An 18,464-nucleotide genomic window follows, 5' to 3' on the forward strand; every position below is an offset into this window, starting at 1 on the left:
TTATAAAATGGGCTATGCTTCCTCAGATCCTTGAATACGACATATAAATCTGTGTTTCTTTAATAGGCTGCATTCTCTTCAGAATAGAGCAATACAGTTATCGGTATCTGGCTAAACAGTTATGGTAAGTAGCAGAGAGATAAGAAGAGCTAAATTACATCAGCAATATCTCACATTAATAGATTCATACAGTCGTACAGCATTAATGCTTACAACATAGAATTTGCAATTAATCAAACATTTTCAGCTTCTCCACTTAATCTTGAAATACGAATAACAAAAACAAGGCATAAACTCACTGTTTCTCAGGCATCCACGCTGTCCTTCCGTCTGAGTCGGTGGGAAATAATTACCACTAGGAAATCTGGTAAGCAGAAATACAATAAAAATAAATATTAGCATGCCAAAAGGGGATAAACTCAGCTTTCCTGCAAGTATTTCTCCCCATTGTACTTCAAAGGTAATGTTAGAAAAAAAGAAAAAAAATAGAAAGCAGAAAAACCCCAAAGTTGAAAAAATATAAACATTTAAAAACACAGTCCAGCAGTGTTCAAGGATCCTTGCCTCTCAAACTTTAAAGCAGCACAGACAAACGCCGAGATGCCTATAATAGAACAAAAATCCAAGTTCTCAATCACTAGTTACGCAGTATGTGCCAGTAAGGAAGACAATTTCCAAAATAATGATTAATGTATTATCCAGATTTTTCCTCTCTCTCTTTTCCCCTTCCCATTCAGGTTTTTCTTCTTATAAAATGCACATAGGTTTTTTCTTCCCTGTACCCTGACTCAGGCCTGGCTTTGAAATGCATTTCAATCTCTCAACACAGACTGCTTTCACTGCATTTAGAGTCCTACCAAGGCCCAGCTTTAAAAGCTACTGATTCTTTTTTTCTTTAGCCTTCCTCACAAAGGAAGGGTATTTTGTAAATTACCAGCTCGTTCAGATCAACAAAAGGTACTTTCATAGAAAGCCCCATTTGATTTTGCTCAAATTTGATTACAAGGATGGAGAAAAGGAAAGGAAGTCAAAAAGAAAAACCCCAGATGGCTTTTTCATTCATCTCAGTGAATGAGCTTTATCTGTGCCTTTTGAAACTGTAGCAGTGGAAAAGCATTTCTGTTGGCTTAAAAAACTTGACAAAAATTATTGGTTTGCCATTTCTCATGTAACTGCCATTGGGAACTGGATGAAAAGACTTTTTCATGGGATCGCCTGCTTGGATCAAAATAATGGAGATTAGGTATTTCATTATAAATTACAGTGGGAGATAGAGCAGGCTGTCATATTAATAGCAACCTGCTCATGGCCTTCAATGGTAGCTATTCTACTAGACAAAGGACCAAGGGGGTTGTCTATTGAACTTGTACTTTAGGCCTGATCAATTTTCTATCATCAAGGCAAAAGGTGAGGTGACTAACAAAAGAATTCACACATGACTGACCTCATAAGCCTATAGATAAAACAGCTTAAAGAAACAAAACACATCCTGAAATTATGGGTGATAAACTGTATAAAGGAAAAAAGAAGAAGAGAAATGATAGAAAAAGGGAAAGAAAGAGCATGTGGGCTATAATTCTCCCTCCCTTCTTAGGTGAATGGACATATTAAAAGCTACTTGTTTTCAGCTGCAGATAATTGCAGCATTTGCTTTGCCACGTTCTGCCCTAAATCTTTCTGTGTACTTTCTTTCCAAGAGTAACCACAGCATTTTGTTTAATACAGAAGTTCCAAAAGCCACAGAAAAATGATTATACATAACATCATAGGCAGAAAGGTGTCTTACAGGTATTGCACTTATACCCAAAGCGCAGCAATGGATACCACCATACATATCATTATGCCTTTACACAGAACCTGGCTAATGAAGTAAAAGTTGGGCAACTGAGTTACACAGCAAGAACATCCCACACAGCCAGACTTCTTGGGAGTTAATTTTATACAGCATGTAAAAACAGAATGTAAAGTATTCCTAATACATTTTGGTATCTTTACAAGTGTACTAGCTGCATTTCTTGTACTACTTCCCAGGAGGTGAAGACCCTTTTCCAGCAGTAGCATTCAACTTTGCTGATGAGCTAAAGACATAAGGGGTGAAAACTTCATTCTTCCAAAGTCAAATATATCTATCAGCATAACACGGGCTGATCTCTGTAAAGATTTGCCCCAACTTGTTATATAGAGACTGAATTATCTGGATCACATTTATACAAAGAACTGTATATTAATATGACGCATATTAACCCTGTTGACACTTCCCATAACACTTTTAAGTGATCATATTCCTTCCCACAATACATGCAAAGCTCGGGTAAACTTGTAAGATCAGGAAAATATTTGTATTTTAAAGCTACAAAACAACCAAGTTGTCAGCATGTGCCAACTTTCTGAGTTATTAAGGACACTTTCCTCTCAGCCCCAACAGCACAGCAATACTGCAGTTCCAAATATGAAGCTAGGTAGGCACTGATTTGTTGCTGCAACTAAAAGAGCTACCTGTCTGCAGAGCTGTGTCTATGTAAAGACACTGAAATAATTCAGGCTGAAAACATGCAGTTTTTAGTGAGGTAGGAACCAGAACCAGCTAGATGAAATAAAATAAAATAAAATTAAAAAATAGGAAGATACAAAGGTGCATGGTAGGAACTTCTGAGCCACAGCTTTGCTGCAGAAGTTGGTGGGTTGTATTTCAGACTAGGAAGCGGTGGGAGGTGAAGAAGGAAAGGTACATCTATTATTACATAGCAGTACTAAATAATTCCTTATAAAATCCTTTTCTGAAAGACAGGCAAAACAAGAGCACCATGTGTTAAGCTTTATCTGTCATGGCTAAAGCTGCAAATCACTTCCATAGCATGTACCTCTGTAGTTTAAATACTTGATATAACATTGAAACTACTAGAAGCCTTACTGGCAAAGGTATCTTCCCATTCAAGTAGAGGTGCACTGATGATTTCTAAGTGATTAGCAATTAATCCTAAGTTTATACCCTTTGTGTGGGCTCTACTGAGTGGTTATGGGAGAAAGAGCTCTTGTAATCACTGTAGACGACTGTCTGAAAGCATCAGCTCTGTGCTCAGTTAAGCAAATTGAACATTAATAACCATTAGAAAAAGGATATAGGTTGAGCAGAAAGAGCATTTTGTTGCAGCCTCAATACAGTTTGAGCAGGAAAAGCAAAAGGCAATGTATGTAAGGGCATATGGGTGCAATTATGCACTTGAGAAGTAATTAAGCAAGTAGCACTAGCCACTGAGGCACAAACAGATTTGACCTACAGAACATAACTCATGTAGGACACAAGTAATTACAAAGTTTATCATGAATTGTCACCTACATGTAGGTAAAAGCATCAGCAATTGGTACAAGGAGAATTAGCAGTATTTGAGGTGATTTTAGGCTGCTAAACAAAGAGCATCTGAAGAAAAAACGCTATAGAGGTCAGAGAAAGTAAAACCACAAGCTTGTTCATTTTGAAGATTCTGTCTGTGTAAAATGAAAAAGCAAAACTATTGATACCTGTTAAATAGTCTTATGTGGAGGAGATAAATTTCTGACACAAGAGAAGCAGAAAAGAATGCTCTGCCAGGAACTCACTCCCATTTGGACAACAAAAGTTCTCTGAAGGCGTTTGGTTCATTTTGGTCACTACACTGTGGCATGTAAAGCCATTCCCAGAGCTCTTGGGATTAGAGACCTGAATTTCACCTGCCACCTAAAGGAAGGCAACAGTGTAAAGTACACTCAGCATGAACCACAGTTAGAAAAAGGCTTCCTCCTCAACCCTCACCCCTAACCCAGCTTTTATTCCATTCTAAATTTCCTACTTTTTCAAACCATTTTAAGTCTGGAACATATGATTCATGCAACACAGATATTTCCAGAAGGACATTCCATTCTACCAGTGGAATTTTAAATCCTCATCTCTGGGATTAAAGAAAAAATAATGAGCGCCCTACCCCAGCTATAATCCAAACATTCCTTGAACACCTCCACAGTCAATGACTCCACTGCCCCCCTGGGCAGCCCATTCCACTGCCTGACCACTCTTTCAGAAAAGCAGTATTTCCTAATGTCCATCCTGAATCTCCCCTGGCTCAGCTTGAAGCCATTCCCTCTAGTCCTATCATTAATTAATTCCTTACTGATTTCCAATATAAGATGTAAATATCAGACAGTGGAAACCATCTAAACATTGAAACAACATAGCAGAGGCAGTGCCAGAAAATGGTCAAATAAACTGAGGTACAACTCCCAAGAGATAAAGGATAGAAACAACTTATACAATGGCAAATAAGAGGAGTACCAAATAATACTACTGGTTGCTGAGTGGTATAAAGGTGAAGTACACTACTGACACACTGTGCCATGACTTCTGAAGGGCTTACTGCTTTACTGACCATTGCTACCAAGAAAGTCAATTGTTATTATCTGGAATCCACAATTAAAAACTGCAAAATAAAGGGGTCAGTATCAGGAGAGAATGAGGAGAGAACTAGGAGAGAAAAGGCCAGAGAAAACACTGAATAATTTGAAATGGGCTATGCCAGTTGGCATTGGTATTAAACTTGCCCAAAGTCTTTGGGAAATGGATGAGTATTTCAGTTGATACTGATTGAAAGTTGTTAGTACTAGAATTATTTCTGAAGATGTTACGGGTAAAAGCTTTTGAAAGAGCAAAAATAATGCCTGTCTTTAAAAGGAGGAGGATGAAAATGCAGACTGGTTACTCTAAATTTCCTTCACAGTTGAAGTCACCTCAAAGTAAAACAGAAAAAGAACAAATATGAGCACAGATTCTTTAAGGTCTAATGAAGTAACATGCATTGAGATGTGGGAAATAACTGATGCCGTATTCCACAGTTTTAGGAAGACTTCTGGCACCACCTCAAGTCTGCCTCTGGTCTGGTCAAGGAACAGGATCTTAATAGTACTGCTACAAGATAAACAATGATAGACGAAGAATTATAGTAGAGCTATCAGTGATTCACTGTATTCAAGGTAAAAGGCATTGATTTCTTGTTCAGTGCTGAATACATTACTATTCCTTATGCTCACCATTAACGCTGATGACAGAAGAGATACCACTCCCACTAAGTCTGCATATAGGTCTAAGCTAGGCAGCTCTGCTGGCACACTAGGGGACACAATTAGAGTCTGAAATGCTCTTCGTAGAAATGGTTTGAAAAAGATTAACTGTGATTCAAGGATATTTCCTTCTCAGAAATAATAAACTGCAGAAATGTAGGTTGAGAGTCAATGTAACAGCTCTGTGCTAACGGATCTAGATCAGAAGCTAAAACTGAATCTACAAAGCTGTTGCATATGAAAGCAAGTCTCATACTGGAGTCCTTATAGACAGAATAAAGCATGCCCTGGATGCCATCTGAAATGATCATTTTGCTGCACTTGCTTTCGATGAGACCTGAAATGGATTTCTGTTGAGTTGTGGGTATCATCTGCAGGTTGAAATTCAGGTGAGGCAACTTGGAAAAAGCAGCAGTTGCAAAAGCAGTGAACGAGAAAAGACTGAAATACTGGGGATTTTTCTAGAACAGCTGATTCTTGAAAAACATCATTTTAAGAGAACAGAAATGTGCACTCGTGTTAGAGTAATGGAAATTTGTATTTGGCTTGATAAAAACCTTGCAGTGGTAAAGGCAGATATGCAAGCAGAACAGACAATCCCTGTTCAGCTTCAGAAACTAGTTAGAAAAATGTCTGCTGGAAACATTTTAAGTATAATAGATCCTACATCTAGGACAAATTTAGCATTATTCCACATTTCTTCCCACTTGTTCCTTTACCTGAAAATAACAAGGCAGAAAAGTAACTGAAGATATAAAAACATCAAATTTTGCTACGACTTTCAAACACGTCAAAGTTTAAAGCATCTTCTTCTCGAGCCGTATACAACTAGAACACTCTCTGAGGTAAATAGAATCAATTATGCCCTATTTTGTCCTCCTTTCAGGATCACTTGTCCTCAAAGGGATAAATGGCAACAACACATCTCTCATCTTAAACCTCCAGGAGTCATCAACCAAACAGGAAACCTCACTGCAATCACCTCCAGACGTATGACATGAAAATGCTCTCGTGGGACTACAGCATTTCATCCAAATAAAACCAAAACAACAAAACCCACAAAACAAACAAAAACAAACCAAAAAAAAAACCACAACAGCACTGAAACCCACACTATATTACAATAATCTGTGTAAATAACCTGAAGTAGGCTTTCAACACATGAAGATATAACGCTTAGACGTTTAAACATTTTTAATGCTTCCTTGATACTACTTAAACAAATGAAACACTTCTCTCTCTGTATATCCTCTGGTCACATTAGTCCTAAGCCAACAGTACAGTCACATGGTATTCATTACTGGGCTTCCATGTTCCAGGCTAACACAACTGATTTCCACATTCTGAAAACTCTGGTTTCAATTACCATGACAACGAGAACACGTAATTATATACATGCATTGAAAGCAAAACTGGACAAGCAGAAAGCATCCAGAGCATTCTGTGTGTGTACATGTGTGATTAAAAGCAGAAAAAAGAAAAAAATATGTAAAAAGAGTGAAACAGATTTCTTTTAATGTTGTATTTCCACAGAAGAACCTAACAGCAGTGAAAATTGAATATGAATTAAGTGAACATGAATAAAACTATATGATTACCCCACACTTCATTTTATTTGCCAGCTATTTTCCAGCTATTTGAATCAGAAATTTACAAAATTTTGAGTTCTACTTAAAGATTTATTTTTTAAGGAATAGCTAAAAAAAGCACTCCTCGTTTTTTGTGAAATATCACAACCTTGTCATCTTCACCGCCAATAATTCATGTCAACACAGTTGTGAAGGATTGTAATTTCAGTCTCCGTGCCCATTTCTTGCTACTTTTGTTTTGGAATCAATAAATACTTCAGCTACTGTCAGCTACCAAAGGCTGTGGTGGCTTTTGAGGTTAAGAGATGTCTGTAGGACAAGACTGAAGCCACCAAACTCATTTAACTAGGACACTGAAGTTGGCAGCTAACCCAGTTATTAGTTTCAACTACTGAGAGCAGGGAGCAGAACTCTATTACTATCCTTCTGAGTAATCAGTCCAATTCATCAAATTATACCCATGCAATTTCCCCTCTCTGACATCTAATTTCTTGGATGGAGAGAAATTTACTTTGCTGTAAAATATCAAAATGAAATGGAATTATGACTTCTGGACTACAGAGCCACACACTGACCAGTTTTCCTAGAGAGATTATCTTTTCTCAGGACACAGAGTCATTCACCAGTGCAAGCTCTGGCCTTGCCAGCAAATGGGATTCAGCCAATGCACCCAGGATCAAGGCATCAGAAGCTTGTCAATAAGCTGCACTGGTCACCTGTGTTTGGTAGAAGCTTTGATATTCCTACTTTCCCAGACTGTTGTATTAAAGGAACTTGGGCAGATAACAAACTAAAACCAGAAATAGTACTTACCAAGCTGATTTCAAAGGGCAGCACTTATATTATTGAACTGATAAGACGATTCACATGCCTTACTTTTCAAAATGAATAGAATGAATGTCTTTGAATGTCCTTCAGAACATGATACAGAAAAGGAAATCTCACACAGGTGTGAAAACATTAAACAAGCACTTCCATGGGGGAAAAGAAAAGAATAAAGAAAAAAAAGAAAAAAAAGGTAAGAATTTGAGTTCATTTAAATGAATGATAGTTCTGGCTCTGCTGGGGACAAGGTTTTGTCTAAGATTTTGTTTTTTGAGAATTGGAGTGGTAACAAGAGAGAAGTTATTTCTGACTATAATGACTAAAAATAGGATTAATCCAATCCTGCCATGACTAAACAAGAGAAAAAACTAGCACTGCACTGACAGCGCATCTGCGACTCTGTACATCCCTAGGGACTATGTAATCCACAGCAAGACAAAACAGCTCTCAACAACCCAGAAGGAAATTCTGTGGAAGGTCTTTAATGTCATGAGTTTTCACACTGAAACCAATAGCTCCACCATTATGCTGCAGACACTGGGGAACAAACTATATTCTTTTCCTTCCTGTTCTATTTTGACTATATGAACCATAGCAATATGCTATATTCACAATATGTTCACTGTATTTGGCAGATAAGCACACTTGATCAGGCAAAATATTCAAACCATAAATAAAGTTGTTGAAAAATACTGAAAAGCAAAACAATGAATTGGGAAAGGTTTTGAGTTGTTAGAAGGCCAGCAGCTTTTTGAAGAAAGAATAATGTTCAACTATCTTAAACAAAACAAATTAGCACCCTAAAACCTGCAATACTGTTCACTCCTTATGTAACAGTCAGGCACATCCACAAAAATAGTAAGGTTTTGGTCTTAAGCAACATGTTTCTCCCATGGATAAAGTGTTCATTTCTAATATAACCCATGTTTAGTTTTGTTTGTCTCTCTAGCAAAGTTAACATCAAGATATAAAAATGAAAGCTATACGCATATACACTAGACTATATTAGCTTTATGTAAATATATAAGGATATTTAAAATCCTATAAAACATAAAGATACTTTTCAAAAATCTCACTTCTGAATTCAGTCTAGGAATCTGAACAGGACAAACAAGAACTCACAGCATTGCTTTCAACTCAATGCAGCAACCTGCAAGACAAGGTTTAGCTGCTGCCTCTGTAATGTACCAAAAGCTGTAGCCCTAAGGCTCAGTTTTGCAATACATCTTACATGATAGAGCTTCTTTCCCATTCCACTGCCACAGGTCTTTTCCCATGTCCTTCAATACAAAACTTTCTCAGCTGACTTTAGCCATAGAGTCTGAGAAGGAAGCAGACTAGAGACATTCCTTTTTGCTTGTTTTCTTTCAATTTTTGTTCTTTTTCTTCCTCCATCATATATGTATTTTTACCTTTATATTGCTAAGTTAGAAGTCTGCAATGGAAGTTCTGTCCTTAGCAATCTTCTGAATCTTGGGTAATTAATAACAAGTAAAAATTAAAGTACTAGCATATATTAGTATGTTGGTATTTCTAGCAGAGGTCCAGTCAACATCAGTTCAAGTCTAATTTCTCCATCAAAATTATGTTAAATGTGCCATTGAAGAATTTCATCATAATAATGAATTCAAAGGCTTTTGCTATTTTATAAGTGGTGACAGAAACAACAGTTTCATGTCAGAGAAAGCAGTGAGTTTAACCTGCTTCCTGATTAACAGAGGCCCATTTACGTTCATCAGGCACCTGAGGTAAGTTCTGCTCTTGCCCAACAGGCTGTAAAGTTTCATCCCATGTGACACTGTATTCCTCACCTTTTCTCTTCTTTGCATCCACATTTTCAGGTTAAGGATTAGCTTAGGAAAGCTCTCCACCTCAAAGTTAGTTAAGTAGAAACTGGAGCTAACTTTACTAGGCATCAGTGGGAAGGTGTAACCAGTTGTGTGGCCACCGCTGTGAGGTGAGGCAGCCGCCATTGTGAGGTAAGGCCCCAGCAGACACAGCCGCTCACAAAATGGCCGCCCCGCCAGGTGCCACCTGTGAGGCTGTGTACCACTCTGTAATGGACTGGTGTTACCTGGGACAATTAATGATATTTTAACAAAAATGAGTTATAAATGGGATTATAAAGCAGCTCGAAGCCTGGGCCCTGCTCTCACTTCTTACCACAAATCATCTCTTACTTCAAAGAATGTACGCACAGATTCACAAAATTATTTTAGGTGCGCAGCCCCTCAGCCATAATCTCTCTGATCTCAAAACAGCATTGTACATTGGGAGATTAAGCTTCCACAATGCAAAGGAAATGGGAGAAAAGACCTTTTATCTGAATACATTTCCAAAAACAAAATGTATTTTTTGGTACTTGCATGAAAGTATAAACATGGCCCGTATCCTGTTGTCTAGCACATTGTATCACTAAAAATAAATGAGCAAAAGTTCTTCCTTCTGAATATAGAAGCAGTTTGCCATATGCACTTTATAACAGCCCCCTCATTATAGAGAACCTTTTCACCATATGATTGTATATATTAGAACAATTAAATTCAGAATTCTCAGGATTTTCTTTAAATGAGCTGAATGGCTGTGAAAGGTGCTGGACTGACAGCTCTGATAAGTGAGGTCCTCTTTCATCTGCATTGATACAGTACAGAGAAAAGCAATGCAATTTTTGTTCACACTCTCCTGGGTATGTAATTTATCCCTGACCTTGAGTAGTACCCGTTTAATCATTAGCCTCTCTGAGGTGATAACAAGAAAGGCAACCACAGTAGTACAAGGCACCTGTTCATTAGGAAGTAGACTGGGAAAGAACATCAGCTCATCTCAGCACAGAGCACCACACATTAAGAACTCTTCTACATGTGGTTGATCCTCATCTCTGTAAGTAACACTGGTGTTGTCAGTAATGTATTTTTACACAGTGGCAGGCAGAAACTAAAACCTTCTGAATGTAAGGGCAACTAAGAGACCTACGGCAAGTAATATCTGACCATTTAAGCACCTTTTACATTCATACTGTCTGCAAAAATGGCAGTGAGCTATATAGTTCTCTCCAGATGCATATTCTTGCTATTTATAAGACTGAAAAGGTATGGTTTTTGATTTCCTCTTTAGAAGCATATGGTACTCTTTCACTGTTTGATACAATAATTAAGAAAAAAAGATTCCTACCTGAAGTCACCTGCATTTTGCTGCACAACTGGGAAAACAAACTAGCTTGTTACAGAAAGAGAGAAAAAAGCTGGAACAGGTATGAGCAAGTTGCATGCAAATCTATTTAACAGATTACTCTATTGTTCAACTACAATGCACAATTTTCATCTTAGATAAACAATTTCAATATTAAGGACAACAGAATCTACATATGCTATAAATGGATGTTTAACGAGATATAATGAGTAAGATCCAGTCTTAAAATTCTCATCTGATGGTAATTGTCCTACTGGGTGTAAGCATTAAATATTTTGGTGTAACTTCAAAATTTTTACCAAGCGATGAAGAGGCAAAATACTTTCACGTATTAATGATGAAAATAGAAGAAAAAGAGAAGATAAAGGGAGGCAGAAAAGTGTGAAGTTAAATTTAAATATATGTATAATCTGTGAGATATGAACATGGTGGTATAAAACGTGGTGTCCCTACACCATATTAAAACATTCATTTAACAAACATATTTTGAAGTGAAAGCTCGTATAATTTGAATGTGCACAGACAAAACAGAAGTAAAGGTTTTCTGGGTGCCATTTTATAATTGTAAGTAAAATTCATACTTTGCAAAACAAAGAGCAGGCAATGCTTGCCCTGGCAATCTTAATGGGATTTTTATTCCTGTGATTGATATTCGGTGTCTCCTGCAAACTACCAGTGTTGGAATTTCCCCTTTTGAAAGCATGTATTTGATATCTGGACTGCTTTTTATTTCCTTTTCCTCCTTCCTCTCATTTATGTGTGTGGTTTTCCTTTTAACCCTCACCCCTTTTTAATTTAAATAAAACTCTAGAAGGAAAAAAAAAAAAAAAAAAAGAAACAGAAGATCAGAGGATGTGAAGATGCCATTCTGGGAACTAGCAAGCAGTCTCAACAGTAAAAGAAGCCAAGTGATCTTTCAAGTGGGCTATTACTGTAGTTGTGGGAGCAGAATAATGAAACTGAACAGAATAATTGGCCTAAATATCTGGTTAGAGGGCTGGTACAGAGAAAAGAGCATGAAAGGCTCTACTAAAACCACAGAAAGGTGGGTGTTTCTGCAATCAGCGCAGGGGAAAAAAAAGCACTGGAGAAGTCTGTAAACTAAAGAAGAGGGGGAGGGGAATCACTGGGAAGAAATCCAAGCAAAGAGGGGAAAAAAAACACACCACCACTTTCAAATCTGAAACTCTGAAGGAAAAGAAAGCACTTGATTTGCTGACATTCCAGGGATGACAGTTAGGAAACAGCAATTGGTAATGCAGCATCAGGAGTTACACACAGTAGGGGATACATGGGTGGCTCCTGAGATACATGTGGGAGCACATCATTTTAAAAATAGGCACAAAGATACAAATTGGCTGAATAGTCTTGTAAAATCAGATATTCCTCAAGACTTCAGCTATCACTGCAATGAGAAAATAAACAACCATCCAAACTGGTCATTTCCACCAGATGAAGACTTACTAAATAGGTTCTACACAGGACAGGGGGGAGGTCAGCTGTCAGGAACACACACATTCAAACCAACACTTTATTACAATAGAAAAAAACTGAAGATGTAAGAACCAGTTTAACCATTCTATCTGTATATGGGAAAAATTAAACTACAAATATTTTCCAGCCTTACTATGCACTTCTCAAATTAACTCTGCAAGTTATATATATATATATATAAACAAGTCCAGAAACAAATTCATCCTCTTTAATGCTCTGATGACAGAAACACACAATGCAGTTGGTACTCTTATGGCTAATGAATTATGATTATAATAACAGTAGCAGTAGATGATAATTATAATGACAACATTATACTCTCAAAAAACCACAGCAAGGTATTTTCTGCACAATTAGCATTCCAAATTTTAAGTGACACGGCAGAAAATAAGTTGCTTTTCATTGACTAAATTGTATTAGAGCTCCTTAAATAAAACACAAACGAAGATTCCCAGTCCTCATAAATGCAAGGAGGATGAGAGTGCTGGGGATGGAACTCAGTACAGTTTGATGCTCCTCCCCCCACAACAGAAAACAAACAACTACTGTAAGATTTCCTAATGAACCAGTGAAATCTTCAATGACCGCTTACTTAAACTTCAAAATGTCCAGACAGTCCTTTGAGTACTAATCCACATGCATCACTTATATTTATAGATGTTCACAGCTACAACAGTACTGGTAGTTTACGTGACTGATCAAGCAACCTTCTCTTCAAACAGTGAAAACTAAGCACTCAACACAAAGTACAAGCCTTTTTAAATGTATGCTATAAAACAAATTCTGTTCTGCAGACATTTTAAATCTCTCCTCGCAGCTCTTCTTTCTGATGAGCTAACTGCAGAATGCAGCACGTAATCACATCCAACCTAAGATCAGTGTGACCTCAGGTCTCCTAATATCTCAGTCAACTCACTTCAGATATGAAAGCAGTTGCAACGGAAAATGAAAGAAAAATTCAACTAAGAACATTTTTGCTTTTCATCGCCTTTATGTCACCATAAATGGAAGGCAGAACTGTAGGTAGAGATCTTCAGTGACAGCTATACGGCATCACTTTTGTCTCTTAACTACAGCTTCAGTAATAATTACACCGTTAATTTTCCCAGAGATATGTCTCCTGTTAAACAACAGCATTTATTTAAGAACAATAAGAAATAACAGAAATAGCATCTAGCTCTCTCTCTCTATGATCTCTTGTTTTCCACATGACTAACTTCTACTGCACGTTAAAAAGATCACACAGAAAGGACAAGGCCACTTGAACACAGCACTATTGTCTTTATGATTTTACTTTTCAAACGAACACACTTAGAATTACAAAATCACCAAGGCTGGAAAAGATCTCCAAGATCATCCAGTCCAATGTCTACCTACCACCACTATTTCCTCACTAAGCCATGTCCCCTTGTACAACACCCAGGCACTTCTTGAACATCTCCAGGGATGGGGACTCAGTCACTTCAGCCATTTCTAATTCGCTTTCTAACCAAACCAAGCACTATTGAAATTCCAAGCATGCATAAATAAGGTATTTTTACAGAGATCTTTCCCACATGAGGTTACAATTTAATTCCAAGGATTTAAGGCCAGGAGGGACCAGTAAGATCATCTAGTCTAACCTCCTGCATTATAAAGTCAGCAGAGAGCTTCATCAAGTGCACAATACTGCTGGTTAAAATACAGCGTGTGTATTGCTGCTGAGCTCACACATGAAAAGAGACAAAACCAAGATTTGTAGTGATAGAAAAGATTCTAGTATTCATTAACATTTCTTTATACTTATGCAGAGACACGGGAGAAGGAGAAATCACAGGCTGAGATTGCTAGGGCAATAATTCTTATTTGGGAATTTATCAGCTTATATAAGAACACTGATGGAGAGGAGCCTCTGGAAAAACACAATAATGACACTGCCATATAACATTGCAGAATAGGATATTGAAAATTCACCTAAATGAAAGAAGCGAGTGATCTTTCAGCACCAGGTATCAAACATAAACAGGACAATGACTGCTCTCTCTCTCTCTTTTTTTGGAGGGGGGGCAGGGGGAATCCAAAGAAATTAGAAACTTTGTAGGGCTTCTACTGACTTGAAGGCTTTAAAGTGTGTTGACTCATTACTTGCTACATACTAAAAAACCAATCAACCCAACACATTAGGAATGGTTATGTAATTGTTTTGTAGTATCTGCCCTATAACAGCAATTCATTATATTTCAAGCCCAGATATTTTCACTATTAGCATTAGAGATGCACATATGTGCATCAGTGACTCAAAATCAGTTTCAGTAAGAATTACTGCTTCACCTCAAGCAGTTTTCTTAACATTCAGATTAAAAATTAGAAAATCTCAGATAACTTACTGCAATATCCTGAGATACAAATAAGATACTCAAATACATTTAAAAATAAATAGGTTTCTGCCCAGCCTTCCACACTCACACATCAATCATCAGTTCTGATCCACCACCACCAAACAGTTTTATGTAAATCATACTTGTAAATAAAGAGGAAGAGCTTCCTCAACTGACTGTTTTGGAGGGTTAGCTTAGTTTTGTATCTGTTAGTGTAAAAGTCACATCACTCTTGTACTGTCTCAGCAGACCACGTAGGAAGTTGCTCTGAAGAGCCATAAGCCAAACCTGCCTCTTGGCAAAGCCCATTGGTTAATATCAGCATACCACCTAAGCAGAAACTTGAACCAAATTCCCTGCATTCTCAACATACTAAGTTTCCCCAAACCAAGCAAACTCCTTGTGGTTGCACTTTACATTTTTTAAATCATAAAGCAAACTATTTATTTCCTGCAATATCACCTCTTCTGAATATACAAGATCATCTAGAAATCAGTAGTCTCTGCATAAACACTTCAGGTAGCTCCGTACCTCCCTGCAGCCCTTTTGACCTTATTGTACCACTTTTGCAATGAACAATTTCAGTGGCTTCTATTCATTTTTAACTGAGACTCAAGTGTAATGCTTTCACATAACACAGTTTTTCTTTTCAAAGCTATCAATGGGGAACATTAATCCATATCCCACCTAAGCTTCTCTCTCTTGAGTGCCAAATTTCATGGATTTGGCAGTCTTGCATGCACAGGAGCATATTAGCTCAGCATTTAATTTTACGTGCCTAAATGCCTAAATACATATGGGTATATATTTTGTCATTTGTTTCTTTAATGCAGACTGTGATTTCACGAGAAGAAGGAAAAAATTCTTTCTGCTGACTTTGTAATGCACTGGAGATCCAATCTAATGGTTGGATGGTGAAGTGATCTTGAAATAAAATGGGCTGCTTGTCTGTGTTTTACATGCTACCAAATATTGCATCTGAGTACACCACCCAAATGACTCAAAATTTCAACTCTGACATAAAAAGTAGAAGACCTTACAAGCTCTTTTGCATTTGAAGCCTCCCCACTACAATAATACTGAGAATGAGGATAGTGTTCAAACCCTTCAGTCTAGTGAATAAGCACCATCATCTCACATACCACTAAGCACATAATGGGGAAACCCTTTTCAAGACAAGGAGGTAACTAGCACTGTTAAAAAAAAAACCAAAACAACACGATATTCATAACCCCTAATTAAAGATGAATAACTATGGAATGAATATATATGAATAGGTCACTCCAAAAATAACACCTGTTATTTATTTCCATAGGGTAAATGCTCAGCTTATAAAACACTATTTTTCAACTCAGCTGCTGGTTTGTGCTGATGAACAGATCGAGACGCTCTTCATTTCAAGGTGTGACAGCTGTGTATGGCTGCTCGGAATGTGGCTTGTCTTTCACATCACTGTTACCACTACTGAAATGCACCACCCATCACTTGTGTGCTCACATACACTGTTTGATCTTCATCAACACTCAGGAAGTGTTAAGGAACATCAGTGGGTGATGTTTTCTCCTCATGGAGGAATTCAATGACACACCTTTGCTTTATACACACTTATCACATCAGGGACCATTTTGTCAGACTTCCTCTCTGCTGACATCTGTTGCATGGCAACAACACACAGTGGGATATTCTTGAGAAGGCCCAACATCTACTGCCATAACACCAACATCTGGACAGTAAGATAGAAGGCACTACTTTGAGAGCAGACTCCTTATCATCCCACAGGAAAGTTCTGGAGGTGCTTTACTTTCCCAGTTAGGGTTTTGGATTCCAGTCACCAAACAGTGTTTTATCACAGTCTGAGGATGTTTTACATTCTTTTTCATCCCTTTCTCAGAAAGACAACAGGAATTCCTTCAATCAAAACTGTTCTGCATTTCTACCAATGCAGAGAACCATGGGAATACTGTGAGTTGTTACACAACTGATAACAGAACAAAACACTCAGCTGGAAACTGACAAATTACTTTTTTATTAATTATTTTTCCAGTGCCAAGTAATGTATCAAAGCAGACCAAGAGGCCAAGAGACCAAGAGGAATCATGCAATTTCTCAACCTGTGAACTCTTGCCATGCATGTTTTGCAGGTCCAAACTTAAAATCACGTTCTACTAGGTCAGTGTTTTCCATTCCAAGCGCAATCACTCGCCTTATTTTCCTTTTCTCTACTTAGACACGTTGCACACAGCTACATCTCTGCAAGACACTGCAATTTACAGCAGCTAATAATACCGACTCTTTAGCTACCTTCAAATACAATATTATCAAACACGTCAAAGTATAAAATATATTTATATTTCCCAAATCAACAGCAACTGAAAACAATAACAATTCAAAAATGAACACACCTGTTTTGCTAATGGCATCTAGCAAAGTCAATAATCATTAGTACTGAACAAAATGCCATCAAGCACCTTTCATCTATTTGCCCATCCTCCATTTTGTGCTCAATAATCCAGTCAGACTGGTGAGAGTTAACAGTTAAAATTCTCTGTACTTATTCTCTTGCCGTAGTACAGATATCCCATCAGTTCACTTCATGAGCTGCAGAAACAAAGCAAACACCTTCCCATGCTGCACACTAGTGTGAATTTTCACCATCACAAGCAAATGTGCGTTTGATAACTTAAAGCTTCAGTTGTAGAGTTAGAGTGTGATATTTCTAAGTAAACGCCACTTGATGGTGAATTTGATCCTGGCTGGTTACAGTAAAATATAATCTGAAATAGGGTTTTAGAGCCGTGGCATATTTTTAACTTCCTGACACACGCAGCATAGTCTGCTATAGAGGATTTTTCCTCTTGCTGAAGCGATGAGCAGACAAGGCAACGCTAATGCTACTCCATGCTTTGCTCAGTGGGAGGTAATGCAAAATCATCGCAATAGCAAATATTATATTAATAGCCTGTCAGCAGAGCTCCTTTCCCATCCCCCCAAAACCTCGGTTTCAGGGTTGCAAAGTGGCAGCACCCAGGACAGACTACATTTTGCTTCAAGCAAAAAGAATAAAGAGAAATCATGTGGTAAGGGATCACTAGGAAAACAGAATTTGATAATAATGTACCGGGCTGACGACAAATAACCAGCATCTATATTCAGCACAGTAGAGCATCTGCAACCAGTGATCCAGCCTGCTATATCTGCACAGGACTGCGTTCAGCTCTCCATTGCACCAGTAGCACCAATCTACTCGGAGGTGGTGTTTCTTCAGCCCCATAGTGAAGATGCCAACACTGATGCTGCAGTTAACTAGGTATGGACATACTTAACATTAAACACAGAGACAACTAAAAGTGCTCTATGCTTAAAAACATACAAAAAATGAAAAATTAGCTTCCCCGATCATAAGAGCCCCAATTTTAAAGTGTCAGTTTCTTTGGTAAAATATTGCTACAAACAATATGCACAGTCTAATTACTCAAAAACATGAGAACAAAACATTAATATTTTGCAGTAAGGGCTGTTGCATTAATAGATTATCTAAGTACAGGAATTTACCCATGATACTTTTGGAGATTTTTAATTGGTGATATTTCTCCATTTTTAGACAAAAATGTCACTATAGCATCAAACAGGGAAATCCTTAACACAGATTGTCTTTGACAATAAAGTTTGCATCACAGAAACATAGTGAACAAATTAGAAGTAAGTACTGGGAAGCAGATATTGCTCCAGAGCTCTCAGCAAAGTCACATCTTTATAAATGTCGGTGGCAACCCATGAAGAGGAAATCCCAAGCTCCAACTTCACTGGACATCACTAATATGATACTGCAGGTTGTGCAGCGCCAGTTGCATGGCAAACCAATCCCTTTAGTATGAATGGATTCTCTTTTCACTGACACTGTTAGCGCTGGCATGACATATAT

At 37.7% G+C, this 18,464-nt stretch overlaps 1 long non-coding RNA gene across 17 annotated transcripts in view; it reads right to left on the reverse strand.

The window, feature by feature from the left end:
* LOC107318221 (uncharacterized) overlaps positions 1 to 18,464 on the reverse strand; it is a 228,877-nt gene that overhangs the window by 203,991 nt on the left and 6,422 nt on the right. For all 17 annotated transcript variants that reach the window (XR_014933312.1, XR_014933310.1, XR_014933290.1 and 14 more), the window contains exon 2: positions 300 to 364. This is a non-coding gene — a long non-coding RNA (uncharacterized LOC107318221). The remainder of the gene's footprint in view (positions 1 to 299; positions 365 to 18,464) is intronic.

The sequence above is a fragment of the Coturnix japonica genome, chromosome 12 (assembly GCF_054131305.1).
Source record: "Coturnix japonica strain WE chromosome 12, WE-NBRP24, whole genome shotgun sequence".
Classification (NCBI taxonomy): domain Eukaryota; kingdom Metazoa; phylum Chordata; class Aves; order Galliformes; family Phasianidae; genus Coturnix; species Coturnix japonica.